Consider the following 15,094-nt stretch of genomic DNA (forward strand, 5'->3'; position numbering starts at 1 on the left):
TACGTCAGCATAAAAATGCCTGTGAGATACATTGGTTTTGTGAAAACGGAATTCATGACTTATGTTTGAGAAAATGTTTAGTCATGAACCTTGTAATTTGCTTTGTCTTGTAAATCATTTGAAAAACGATAAGATCAGATGATATGTATAAATAAGAGAACACTGTATGGTTAAACGGATAACCATGTAAAATGATTTTGTATAAGATAAGTCGTTTGCAAAACAATGTCCCCTGAAAAGTGTGTTATTTGTATAAAATGTCATATGTCTCAAATTGAAATGATTCAAATAACGCTACGATATGTAATACCATACAAACACTTATATATAGGAAGTACCAGCGGCGTGTCCACCATGCTTGTATCATATTACACACGCCTCGTTATTTAATCACTTACTCAAACCAAACCATCAAGATGAAATGTTTAACAATTGTGGAAATGTTTATGTATAGTCAAATGTCTACTGTCAAATGTAAATCATGTCAACGGATACAACTGGTTTACACGGTTCAATGGTTACAAACGGTTCATATAATCGAAGGGTTAAGACGGTTCACATAGTCAAATGGTTACAACGGTTCAAAATGTAGTATAATGTGTTCATATGCTGGATGAGCATATGCAACAGAAATGCAATGTAAAACAATGTACTAAGTACGCACACAATGGGCATACATAGCATGTAATGTAAAGCAATGTACTAAGTACGCACACAATGGGCATACATAGCATGTAATGTAGAGCAATGTACTAAGTACGCACACAATGGGCATACATAGCATGTAATGTAAGGCAATGTACTAAGTACGCACACAATGGGCATACATAGCATGTAATGTAAAGCAATGTACTAAGTACGCACACAATGGGCATACATAGCATGTAATGTAAGGCAATGTACTAAGTACGCACACAATGGGCATACATAGCATGAAATGTATTGTAAAGTGATGTACTAAGTATGCACACAACGGGCATACGTAGCATGAGATGTATTGTAAAGAGATGTACTAAGTATGCACACAATGGACATACATAGCATAGACACAATGAAATCATGTACTATATATGTACTATCTAACATAGCAAGTATATGATGTGAAAACCGGAAAGCATGAAAGTAACAAGTAGGCACATGCGTTTCACCCCAAAACAGTTTGGAAAACAGTAAAAGAGGGGTTCAATGTACTCACCTGAGATTGCTTTGTAGCTCTTGTATAATAACCAAATAATGCTAGAGATCAGGGTATATCAAACGACACCTAATAGGTAGCTATGTTAATATACCGGACCTAAAACGGAAGGATCGAATAGTATGCGGGTTCGTAAACCAAACGAGTATGAAGACTCGTGTAATGTGGTTTAATAAAGCCTACATACTAAAATGAAACCTAACCTAGGTGCTTGCGACCCATTACGACCCGTTTAGGTAGCTTATGCTACCTTAACGCGTCGTTCGTGTAGAACGCGTTTGGAATGCCTAACATCCTGACCACAAGGTATAACCTCGGAAGGTTATAGCTATGGTCACCTAATGTGTTTGGTCGGATCCTAATGATCGACCAAATGGGTCAGGTTCGAAAGTATAAGCGATGGTTTAGATCGCTTACCTTACGACCCTATATATGCACTAAACTAAAAGTGACGAGCTAAGCATGTTAGAACATGCTTAACTAAGTTTAGAAAACAGGTTTGGCATCAAAACAAACGGCTTTGATGCTCACGAGTAGTTTGGTTTCAAAGTACGCAAGAATGTGCATTTTGGCCGAAACTACGGCTCGTCACTGAGCCTAGATAACGTGGTAATCAGTAGGTATAGTCGCCATGGACTATAACCATCGTGATCACGCTCATGTTATGAAGTTCCAATGAACTTCGTGTTGACCATAGGCTGGTCAACGCAGAAAGTCAAACAAAACGTTGACTTTCGGACTCGAAAAGCGAATAAAGAACGAAAGAACACTTACGAAGGGTCCCTGAATGCTAATCTAGATCACAATGGCTCAGGTATGAAACAAAGGTTCCAACTTAGAGCTTAGATCAGATTTTTGTGGGTTTTAACAAGAATGGGGGCGGGGTATTTATAGTATTTCCCGAACCGTTAGGATCGTTTCTTGAAAAACGTGATCGAATTGTGTGCGTACACTTGTCGAAAAGTTGTGGTTACTGAAAATGACCCTTAGTTAGCTGAAAGGGCAAGTGAAATCATGTGGTTGTGGTTAATCAGCTGAAATTTGCTTACTAATTGATCTTATCTGATCTGTATGTCTGATGCAGCCCGCGTGAAGGTGCAGGCCAAACTAATGCGGGCCGCCTGAGGGTGCAAATCAGACAACAAGTTTCAGAATTTACAGTTTAGGTCCCTGTTGCATGTTTAAGCCATTTCCGACACTTCTAAGGCCCGTAAAGCCAACTTTAAGGCCCTAAAATGATGCCTAAACATTGTGGACATGAAACATGCTCAAAAATATGTCGGATGTTGGTTCGTTTGTCCGCACGATCGCGATGTTCGGTTAATTACGACGGAATGCGCATAAGCGCGAAAAACGATCCAAATGACGCGACGAATGGATTTTTCTTATGCCAAACACTAAGGCATAATATAAGGATGCTTACATAAATTTTTGGTGTCCGGATGTATTCAGAACGTAAGTTATGCGCGGAAGTGCAAACTTGTGCACTTTTTGACACTTTTAGCCCCTGAATGATCCAAAAGTTTGTTTTAGCATACCAAACCCCTCAAAGCCTATTTCTAAGCTATGTAAAGGATATTTATGGTATGTTTAACTTATGGACATGTTCCGGAATGTTTGTTACAGTTCAAATTGGCATACTTTCGCAGTTTGTCAATTTTAGTCCCTGTAAGCGAATTAACTTGTTTTTGCCATACCAAGGCCTTTAAAACTTATTTCTAAGTTAAGTAAAGGTTATTTAAGGTATTTTGAGTATACGTGGATGTTCCGGAGTATTTGTCGCATTAAACTAAGTATGTTTACGCACCAGTTTGCGTATAATTCTCCAGAAAGTGATGTAGAGTTTGGAATTGAATAAAAGTCAAAACATGAAAAATGTAAAACACAACCAAACAGACATTGGGATCAAATAACATTATTTTATTGATAACTGAACTGTTCACAATGATTACAAGCACAAATGTTACAGTATCCCCTACTTGTGGAAATTTCGTCCCGAAATTTATTAAGAGGAAACTCGTGGAAAAAGATGCGGATATTTTGCCTTTATTTGATCTTCACGTTCCCAAGTAAACTCAGGTCCACGTTTAGATTCCCAGCGAACCTTGACCAAAGGAATGCGCTTGCGTTTATGCCACTTGACTTCACGTTCCATGATTTCTACCGGTTTCTCAACAAATTTAAGTGTTTTTATCAACACGAATTTCGTCAAGCGGTATGTGGAGGTTTTCATCAGCTAAACACCTCTTGAGATTGGACAGGTGAAAGGTTGGATGAACATTTCCAAGTTCAGGAGGTAACTCAAGTCTGTAGGCTACCTTACCGATTCTTTCGACGATCTTGAATGGTCCAACGTATCTAGGTGCAGGTTTTCCTTTCTTTCTGAATCTGATCACACCTTTCCTAGGTGAGACCTTAAGTAATACACGATCACCGACTTGAAAATCCAAGGGCTTGCGTTTTAGGTCCGCGTAACTCTTTTGACGGCTTCTAGCTGTCTGAAGGTTATCACGAACTTTCTTAACCTTATCTGTTGTCTCTAAAATGAGGGCAGGTCCAGTAAGTTGGGCCTCGCCGATCTCATTCCAGCAGACTGGTGAACGACATTTTCGACCATAGAGAGCCTCGAAAGGAGCTATGTTGATGCTGGAGTGATAACTGTTGTTGTAGGAGAATTCAATCAACGGAAGATGTGAATCCCAACTACCACCAAAATCGATCACACAAGCTCTAAGCATATCCTCCAGTGTCTGGATTGTTCTTTCAGATTGACCATCCATTTGCGGATGATAAGCTGTGCTCAAATTAAGTTGGGACCCCATAGCAGATTGCATGGTTCTCCAAAAATGAGACGTGAAACGAGCATCTCTGTCAGAAATGATGTTCAAAGGAACACCATGTCGAGCTACAATTTCATCTACATATATTTGAGCAATTTTGTCAGCCGACAAATCCTCACGGATTGGCAAGAAATGCGCTGACTTGGTAAGACGATCAACGACTAACCAGATGACATCGTGACCTTTCTTTGTACACGGGAGTTTGGTAATGAGATCCATAGTAATGTTTTCCCATTTCCAAACTGGGATCTCTGGTTGCTCCAATAAACCAGAAGGACGCTGATGTTCCGCCTTAACTTTAAGACAAGTAAGGCATTTGGATACGTATAAGGCAATGTCTTTCTTCATACCAGGCCACCAATACTGAATACGAAGATCCTTATACATCTTATCTGAGCCAGGATGAATAGAATAACGAGACTTATGGGCTTCATCTATAAGCAAGGTACGAAGATTATCTTGGCTTGGGACCCACAAGCGGTCCATGAAGTAATACGATCCATTGTCTTTCAGTTCAAGAGCAGGTGTGATGTGATAGGGAAATTCCTTATCCATCAAACCTTGTGAAACACAAGATTGTTGAGCATGAGAAATACGTGCTTGGATATCGGTTTGCGCTTGAATAACAGATTGGACACGAACACAAAGAAGTTTAGTACGTTCCTTGCGACTCAAAGCATCGGCTACGACATTCGCCTTACCAGGATGGTAGCGAATCTCGCAGTCATAGTCGTTTAGAAGTTCAACCCAACGTCGCTGTCTCATGTTGAGCTCTTTCTGATTGAAGATATGTTGAAGACTTTTGTGGTCTGTGAAAACCACACATTTTGTACCGTACAAATAGTGTCTCCAGATTTTAAGAGCGAAGACAACTGCACCCAACTCCAGATCATGATTGGTGTAGTTCTTCTCATGTATCTTCAACTGCCTTGATGCGTATGCTATGACTTTGTTTCTTTGCATTAGGACGAAGCCAAGACCTAATTTAGATGCGTCGCAATAAACGACGAAATCATCATTGCCCACGGGCAATGTTAGGACAGGCGTGTCGCAAAGCTTTTGTTTCAAAGTCAGAAACGCTTCCTCTTGCTTGACTCCCCAATTAAATGGCCTGTTCTTCTGAGTTAGAGCAGTTAGAGGAATTGCAATCTTCGAGAAATTTTCTATGAAGCGGCGGTAATAACCCGCTAGACCAAGAAAAGAACGAACCTCAGTAGGGGTAGTAGGCGTATCCCAATCCTTAATCGCACTGATCTTGGAGGGATCTACATGAATACCTTGTTCGTTGACAATATGTCCTAAGAATTGAACTTCTTTAAGCCAGAATTCACACTTGGAGAATTTGGCGAAAAGTTGCACTTTCTTTAGGAGTTCCAACGTAAGACGAAGATGTTGCTCATGATCAGCTCGCGTCTTAGAATATATTAGAATGTCATCAATGAAAACGATGATGAACTTGTCTAAATAAGGCTTGCAGACCCTATTCATCAAGTCCATGAAAATAGCAGGAGCATTAGTCAAACCGAATGGCATGACTGTGAACTCATAATGTCCATAGCGAGTACGGAACGCTGTCTTGGGAATATCTTCTTCATGCACACGGAGTTGATGATATCCAGATCGCAGATCAATCTTTGAAAAATAAGAAGCGCCTTGCAATTGATCGAAGAGATCATCAATGCGAGGTAGGGGATATCGATTCTTGATGGTAAGCTTGTTAAGCTCACGATAATCGATACACATCCTAAAAGATCCATCCTTCTTTTTGACAAAAAGAACGGGAGCACCCCAAGGTGAAAAGCTAGGACGGATAAAACCTTTGTCGGAAAGTTCCTGCAGCTGTTTAGACAACTCTTGCATCTCGGACGGTGCAAGACGATATGGAGCTCTGGCAATGGGATTTGCACCAGGTACGAGATCAATACGGAACTCGACTTGGCGTGCTGGAGGTAGACCAGGTAACTCTTCAGGAAAAACTTCAGAATAATCCCGAACGACAGGAATATCTGAAATAGACTTACCCTTGCATTTATCTGCTTCAACATGTGCTAAGAAAGCCACATAGTTCTTCCGTAGATACTTCCGTGCTTTAAAACAAGACATGAGTTTGAGACCACCGGCAGGCTTCTCACCACGAATCTGTAGGATCTCGCCTGTCGACAGCGGCACACGAACAATCTTCTCAGAACAAACTATCTCTGCGTGATGCTTAGGTAACCAATCCATACCCACTATAACGTCGAAGCTTCCAAGTTGCATTGGCGTGAGGTCAATAGGAAAAATATGGTCGTTAAGGTTCAACTGGCAGTTGCGTAGAACAGAATTAAGAACAATGGGTTCACCACTGGCAACCTCTACTGTCAAAGGTATACCTAGTTCCGTTCTAGACACGAGAAGCATTGGCTCAAAAGACAATGACACAAAACTCTTGTTGGCACCCGAATCAAAAAGAACAGATGCAGGCTGATTATTAATAAAGAACATACCGTTCACCACATCATTGTCTGCTTGTGCCTCTTGAGCATTCATGTTGAAGACTCGCCCTCGAGCCTGAGCCTGATTCTGGTTTTCATTCTGGTTCTGGTTGGCTAGCCTTGGGCACCGATTTCTGTAGTGGGTCAGATCCCCACAGTTATAACAAGCACCTGGTAGGTAGTTTGGTCGTGCAGCCTGACCCTGTTGCTGAGCAGGAGGCTGAGCAACTTGTTGAGCAGGGTTCTGAATTGCGTGATTTTGAGCAAACCGACAAACATCGGCAAGATGACCTGACTTCCCATAGTTAGTACAGAAACGACACTGATGTTGTGGCTGATGGTGACTGTTGCATCGAATACACAAAGGTGCACTTCCTGAATAGGGCTTCTTTCCTGGAGGCTGTGCGGGTTGGTTGGGAGCTGTCTGGTTAGCTTGGGCAGTGACAGCATAGTTTTGGGAAGCCTTACGCTTCTTTGCCCTTTTTGATGAACCAGAATTCTTTCCATTCTTGTTTTGACATTTCTTGCTATCTTCCTTCTCAGACGACTGTTTCTTGCCCTTGTCACCCTTCCTGTGTAATTTATTCTTTCGAATCTGCGACTCAGTCAGTGTCGCTGATAACTCGATTGCCTGACGGAGTGTGGTAGGGTTGCTACCAGTAATAATGTCTTGTACCGAGTCAGGCAGGCCGTCGATGTACCTTTCGATAGCCTTGTCGAGTGGGGTGACCATAGTCGGGCAAAGTAGACTCAGCTCCTCAAACCTATCAGTATATGCCATGTGCTCGCCACTATCTTGCTTCAAATCATCAAACTCTTTCTCCAACGCTCGTTGCTCATGACGAGGACAAAACTCCCTCATCATAAGAGCTCTTAGTTCAGCCCACGTCTGTGCTAGAGCAACTTCTGCACCACGGTCTCTCATTACCCCATTCCACCATGTAAGAGCCCTCTTTTGAAACACGCTTGAAGAAAACTCGACCTTGCGATTATCCGGACACTGCACGTGGCAAAAAGTATTCTCGATGCTCTCCAACCATTGGAGAAGCCCAGTTGCTCCCTCAGAACCACTAAACTTGAGTGGTTTAGCCGAGTAAAAGTTCTTGAAATTGAATGTACCATTGTTGTTGTAGTTGGCCTGGTTCCATTGAGCGAAGAGATTTGGGATTTGAGCAGCCATCTGCTGCGCAATAATTTCTGCCAGCTCGGCAGTTGCTATCTGGTGTTCGCGTCGAGGAGGCATTCTAAAAGAGGAAAACATGAAAGGAAACGAGTGAGATGATTGGATGAAGAGAATGAGATGAAACAGAATCAAACAAAGCAAAGATGGTGGTTACGCATCGCAAAGCAAACAAGCGACACGAAATGCCTAGTCAAAGTAAGTGGGTCAAAAATAATGTATCGCGAAGACATGTTCGCCTATAAGTGAACACTCACCCCAAGAGTTCCCAGGTAAGAGTGACTGGTCCGATTATGTGGATTTGTAAGAACACTCTAGCCTTAGACAGAAAACTCAAGGTACAGGCATTCACTCTTCCAGTTCGCACGTGTTCACACTATTAAAGCCCAAAACTTTGACAAGACTTTTGAAAATCCAAAGAGGTTCAAAACCTTATAACAGAGGGTTCAAAACCTAGTAATCAATCATCCTAGAACAGATGATTAATTTTCTAAGCGGATTCAGAACCGAAGTTCCCGTTGTGGTTATCACCTAAGGATAGGTGAAGTGCATGTTTTAAAATCTAAACACAAGATAACTTGCGTTAGGGTCCTAGAAAGTTATAGTCTAGGTCAAAGCATTACTAATAACCTAATTCCCTATAACCATTGGCTCTTATACCAACTCTTCTGTCACACCCCGGCCGCGTATAACATGCAACCCCGGCGGAAACGTCGGGGAGTGTTGATGAGTTGGTATCAGAGCCAATGGTTATAGGGAATTAGGTTATTAGTAATGCTTTGACCTAGACTATAACTTTCTAGGACCCTAACGCAAGTTATCTTGTGTTTAGATTTTAAAACATGCACTTCACCTATCCTTAGGTGATAACCACAACGGGAACTTCGGTTCCGAATCCGCTTAGAAAATTAATCATCTGTTCTAGGATGATTGATTACTAGGTTTTGAACCCTCTGTTATAAGGTTTTGAACCCCTTTTGATTTTCAAAAGTCTCGTCAAAGTTTTGGGCTTTAATAGTGTGAACACATGCGAACTGGAAGAGTGAATGCCTGTACCCTGAGTTTTCTGTCTAAGGCTAGAGTGTTCGTACAAATCCACATAATCGGACCAGTCACTCTTACCTGGGAACTCTTGGGGTGAGTGTTCACCTATAGGCGAACATGTCTTCGCGATACATTATTTTTGACCCACTTACTTTGACTAGGCATTTCGTGTCGCTTGTTTGCTTTGCGATGCGTAACCACCATCTTTGCTTTGTTTGATTCTGTTTCATCTCATTCTCTTCATCCAATCATCTCACTCGTTTCCTTTCATGTTTTCCTCTTTTAGAATGCCTCCTCGACGCGAACACCAGATAGCAACTGCCGAGCTGGAAGAAATTATTGCGCAGCAGATGTGTGACATCTGTGCCTCCACGGCCATCAAACAAATACCAAATCAATGAAATATTGTATTTCATACTTGGGATTTGTATAAATATGTGTATCATCTGCACATATCATTTCTCGTTCGATTTCGAGCTCTAAATCGCTTTCTTGAAAGTTATACGCGAACTGATGCGTAAACGTAATCAGTTTAACACGACAAACACTCCGGAATAGTGACATAGGCTTAACATACCTTAAATAACCTTTACATAACTTAGAAATAAGTTTTGGAAGGTTTGGTGTGTCGAAATCAAGTTTATTCGCTTACAGGGACTAATTTCGACAAACTGCGAAAGTATGCCGATTTGTACTGTAACGAACATTCCGGAACTTGATCATAAGTTAAACATGCCCTGAATATCCTTTACATAGCTTAGAAATAGGCTTTGAGGTGTTTGGTGCGCAAAAATAAACTTATTGGTCATTCAGGGACTAAAAGCGTCAAAAAGTGTACAAGTTTGCATTTTCCCGCATATCTTACGTTCTGAATATATCCGGACATCCAAAAATTTATTTAATCATTAAAATATTATATTTTAGTGATTGGCATGATAAAATTCAATTCATCGCTCAATTTGGATCGTTTTTGCGTTCGTTACGACTTCCGTCGTAATTAACCGAACAACGCAACCGTACGACCAAACGAACCGACATCCGAGATATTTTTGAGCATGTTTTGAGTTCTCAATACTTTAACTTCATTTTAGAGCCTTGAAATGAGGTTAACGGTGCTTAAACGTGTCAAAAATGGGCCGAAACGCATGTTTCTAAGTTGCAGGGACCAAATTTGACAATCTGCCAAACTTGGCCAGGCGGCCCGCGTAAGCCCAAGCCATATTCTTACGCGGGGCGCGTGAGCCTGTCAGACAGAAACATTGAATCTGGTCCTTTTGCTCAATTTTGATGGTTTTGATGGGTGGTTTTTCATACTATGGGCTGGTTTGTGTGTTCTCCAAGTCCCCCAATCAGTCTATAGCAAGTGTATGGCCTAGATCATTCCCTCTTCTCCAAGAAATGATCTTAACGGTTTTGCGAAAACTATATATAGGCCATGCTCCCATTCCATTCTCCTTGCATTTGGTCTGAGATTTCTCTAAGTGGTTGTGATTATTCACTTCCTACCTGAGAATACTTGGAACCAAATCTCTTTGGACCCTTTGTAAGTCCTCTTTCATTCTTTTATCGCTTTCCTAGCTCGAAAGTCAAACTTTGTTTGACTTTCAGCTTTGACCACGAGATGGTCAACGAGAAGTTCGTTAGAACTTCGCAACGTGAGCGTAATCACGATGGTTATAGTCCTTAGTGACTATACCTACTGATTACCACGTTGACTAGGCATAGTGACGAGTCGTAGTTTCGGTCAAAATGCGCATTTAAGCGTATTTTGCAACCAAACTACTCTAGGTATCAAAACACTTTGTTTTGATATCAAAACCTGTTTTCTAACTTAGTTAAGCATGTTTTAACATGCTTAGCTCGTCACTTTTAGTTTAGTGCTTGTTTAGAGTCGTAAGTCAAGCGGTCTAAACCACCGCTTAGACTTTCGAACTCGACCCGTTTGGTCGATCTTTAGGACCCGACCAAGCATGTGTAGTGACCATAGTTGTATAGGGAATAACCTTCCGAGGTTATACCTTATGGTCACCTAGTTTAAGTAGTTGTATGATAGGTAGTTTATATGCCTTAGGTAAATTACCAAAATGCCCTTTTCATGCATAATTGGACTCTAAGCATATGAAACCTCACTTTTGTCACCTAAACTGATTATGCAACTTATTTAAACATGTTTAGGCATATAATACTTGTCATAGGACTAGTTAGACGTCTCGAACGCGCGTTTGCGCGCACGACGCGTTAAAGTAGCGTAAGCTACCTAAACGGGTCGTAACGGGTCGAAAGCACTTAGGAAGGTTTCAAGTTAGTATGTAGGCATTGTTAAACCATATCATATGAGTTCCAATAACTCATTTGGTTTACAAGACCTCATCCTATCCGATCCTCCGACTTAGGTCCGATTTATTTATATAGCTATTAGGTTGCCGATTGATTCCGTGCTCCCTCTAGCTTTGCTTGGTTGTAGTTCAAAGACCACTAAGCATTCTCAGGCGAGTACATAGTTCCCCTATTTTATTGTTTTCAATTGTTTTGGGGTGATCCATATGTGTTAAATGATTTCAATGTTTAAACGATGGTTTTTTTTAAAACGATTGAAATGGTTTATATTAAATTAATAACGATTTTGATAAAGTGAACAAACTTGTTGGTTGAAATTACATAACGAAAAACATTCATTAATTTTGGCCAAACCGACCAGTATTAGGTTATGGTACCATAGGATCTGACAAATCCCGTTATCAGACTGCACCCATTGTTATGTGTGGGTTAGGTGGGTAGCGACTGAATCTGTAATTGTTAACTTACCCTTTGGTGGTTAGTTAATGCGAGGTTGTTAACTTACCCTTTGGTGGTTAGTTAATGCGAGATTGGCGAGTCACAAAGGTTTGAATGTTATTAGCGAGGCGACCAAAAGTAGTTTCACTATTAAAACGAGTTAAACGATTTTGGGATGAGTTACACGATTTGAAACATTTAAACGAGATAAACGATTTGGTTAAACGATTGGTTTTGGGATGTGATTAGATAATGGGACAGGCGTAGCATGATAAAAGCATGGTAGATACGCCGCTGGTACATCTTATATATAAATGCTCTTATCATATTACATTTTGTGTCATTATTTAGTTCACTTGGGAAACGATTTTAAAACGATGTCACACAACGAGGTTTTTGAAATATAAACCATACGAGTTTTGTTAACAAATTTACACGAGATGTTTTACAAATTGATTTAACTAAATGTTTTGGGGTTAAGAATCATGGCTATGAGATTTTATAACAAACTATAACAAATTTTATTTGAGTTGGTTATTTATGTTGCAATTACACTTTTCAAAACGAGGTTTGTATTTTGACTCTTGTAGTCTAACGAGGTACTGCAACATATAAACTAGCCATGAATCCGATACTCTCATAAAACCTATATACTCGCCAGCATTTCTTTGCTGACTTTGTTTTCACATATGTTTCAGGTATTGTTGAATGATGTTGATTGCTAGGATGCATACTCATATAGGATGGACTCGTGCCTTAGCGACTTTAAAACTGAGAAACAATTATTTGTATTTATCTGAATTGTACCAAAACATTGAGCTTAATAATTCAATAAAACAAAACTATTTGATCCATGGTTGTGAAACAATGATTCTGTTACAACACTCCCCGATGTTTCCGCCATGTTTTGTTGTTTTACGTGGTCAGGGTGTGACAGAAAAGTTGGTATCAGAGCTCAAGGTTATAGGGAATTAGGTTATTAGTAATGCTTTGACCTAGTCTATAACCTTCCTAGGACCCTAACACAAGATTCTTGTGTTTAGATCTTAAAACAATACCGTCACCTATCCTTAGGTGACAACCACAATAGGAACATAAATTTCGAATCCGCTTCGAAAATTAATCATCTGTTCTAGGATGATTGATTACTAGGTTTTGAACCTTCTGTTATATGGTTTTGAGCCCTTCCGGTTTGATTCATCTTTGGCTTTATGCCTTCTGAGTTTTCAAAATCTCGTCAAAGTTTGGGTCTAAATAATGTGAACACGTGCAAACTGGAAGAGTGAATGCCTGTACCCTGAGTTTTCTGTCTAAGGCTAGAGTGTTCGTACAAATCTGCAGTATCGGATCAGTCACTCTTACCTGGGAACTCTTGGGGTGAGTGTTCACTTATAGGCGAGCATGTCTTCAGTGATACATTAATATGACCCATTTACTTTGATTCGTCACCGTTTCATTTGTTTGCCTTAGGTAACAAACAAATGATCGCAATTTTTATGCATTGCCATTCTATTTTGATTACCCGGTAGCCTTTCATTCATTTCCCCCTATGTCTTCCCTTTCCTCTGGAATGTCACTTCATCGCAACGACGCTCAGATGTCCGAACAGGCTACTAAAGTTGCCCAACGAATAGGCGAAGTAATCCTGAAGACTGCTGAATTAGCTGTTGCCATGTCCCGTCTCCAGGATGAAACCACCCGAGAAGCACCAAAGGAAGCAGAAGCCAAGCCTTCAAAAAAAAGGTCAAAGAAGCGTAAGACCTTAAAGAATCCTCCAGCCGTTGCACCAAATTAAGCAGGACCCGGTCAGGTGGCAACACCACCAGCCAAGAAGCGGTACTTGGGAACTGCTCCTTTCTGCAATCGATGCAATGGCCATCATTCGAATCAAGCACCTTGTTTCAAATGTACCCTCTGCGGGCGATGGGGACATTTGGTTAACATGTGCCGCTTTGTTATCCAAAACAAAGCTGTTGAAGGTCTTACTGTTGCTCGAGCACCATACGAAGGAACAGCCCCTTTGTGCCATCAGTGTAACCTCTATCACCATGCTAGTGTCAAATGCCAAATATGCTTCAAGTGTGGACTTGTTGGTTATTTGGCAAGAGACTGTCGTTCAGTCGCTATGTTAAACCAAACTATTCAGAACCCTGTTTAACTTCAAGCAAATCCAGCACAAGCTTACTTCTATGACGAAACGAGCCATTTCAGGGATGAATACCCAACGTTTGTCAATGCAAATCTGACCCACAGATGAGCATTGGGCTAATTAGAAGAAGCTGCTACTTGAAATAATTATAAACTTATGCTTTTGTTTCTTTTGTTGAACTCTGAATCAACCTGTTTGGTTTATAAATAAATCGTTGTTCACAATTCTGATGTACAAGTGTAGTTACATGTGTGTATGGCATACCCCTATAATACCTACACCAAAGAATTATGTTCTTTACAAACTACTCTTGTAGTTCTTCCATTCATGTGATCGCTCATGATTTCCTCGAAAATTATAAGTACTCGTTTCAAGAAACGAAGTACCGAATATAAGTGACATTTTGAGTAATCACTTTAAATCCTTGGTTAGATAACTAAGGGTATTACTCTTTCGATCTTGTACCCAACCTCCAGATTCTGCTCCAACTTCATGAGGATTCTACCTCGTGTGTCAACTTAAGCACATCTAGTGCAAGGTTTCGAAGCGTCTCCTGCTATTCGAATTCCAAAATCCATATAGGATCTTATTATCTTCACAATTAGATCCATGTGGATGATTATCGCTCAAATCGGAACCCTTGATTGGATTCTTTGTACGCCTTAATACGTACATTACAATTCAATAAGGACAAGCCGAAATTCCTATCAAGATCTCTCTATCTTCATAGTTAGATTTTTGAAGATGTTTAAAGTGTCAAATGAAATCCACGGATTGGATTCCTGGTATGCTTTAAATACCCGTGTCCAAAGGTAATAAATTAAAGGTCAAGTTAAACGATTATGTGATTATGTGTTTCTTTTATGTTTTTGTGTAATCCGAGTTATTTGTTATCCAAATCCTCGTAGAATCCTCCATATCTTCGTATGAGGGATTCATAGTAGGATATCCAAAGGTACTACCTTAAATCCTTAATGGGCTTCTACGTGGTAGTTAAGACCCTTGGATTTTATAGTACCATTCCATAATTTGAAAAAGACCCTTTGGGTGGTCTAGTAAAAAGATTGATTCAAATCTGGTTAGGAATGACATGTGATGATATAGTTGGAAAGACTCCTTGGTGGTCTATTTTAAAAGATCATTTATTGATCTAAAGGACTCTATGGTGGTCTTGTCACACTCATCACAGGTTTGTTTATTGGGTCTTCCCTTACACATTATAAAATGCACTGTGTGGACTATGCAAGGAATTGCGTAATTATGGATGCATACATAATTATGAAATTCAGTGCACAGAAACCACAGTAAGATTTATCATGTGTAAGAACCGATAGTGGCAACAATAACGAAACGTGCTCAATGTAATGGAGGTACGGTGGACGCACCAATGACACTTCATATACTTGTATATAAGTGTCCCTCTTATATTGTAAGCAT

This window comes from Helianthus annuus, chromosome 1 (assembly GCF_002127325.2).
Source record: "Helianthus annuus cultivar XRQ/B chromosome 1, HanXRQr2.0-SUNRISE, whole genome shotgun sequence".
NCBI classification, from domain to species: Eukaryota; Viridiplantae; Streptophyta; class Magnoliopsida; order Asterales; family Asteraceae; genus Helianthus; species Helianthus annuus.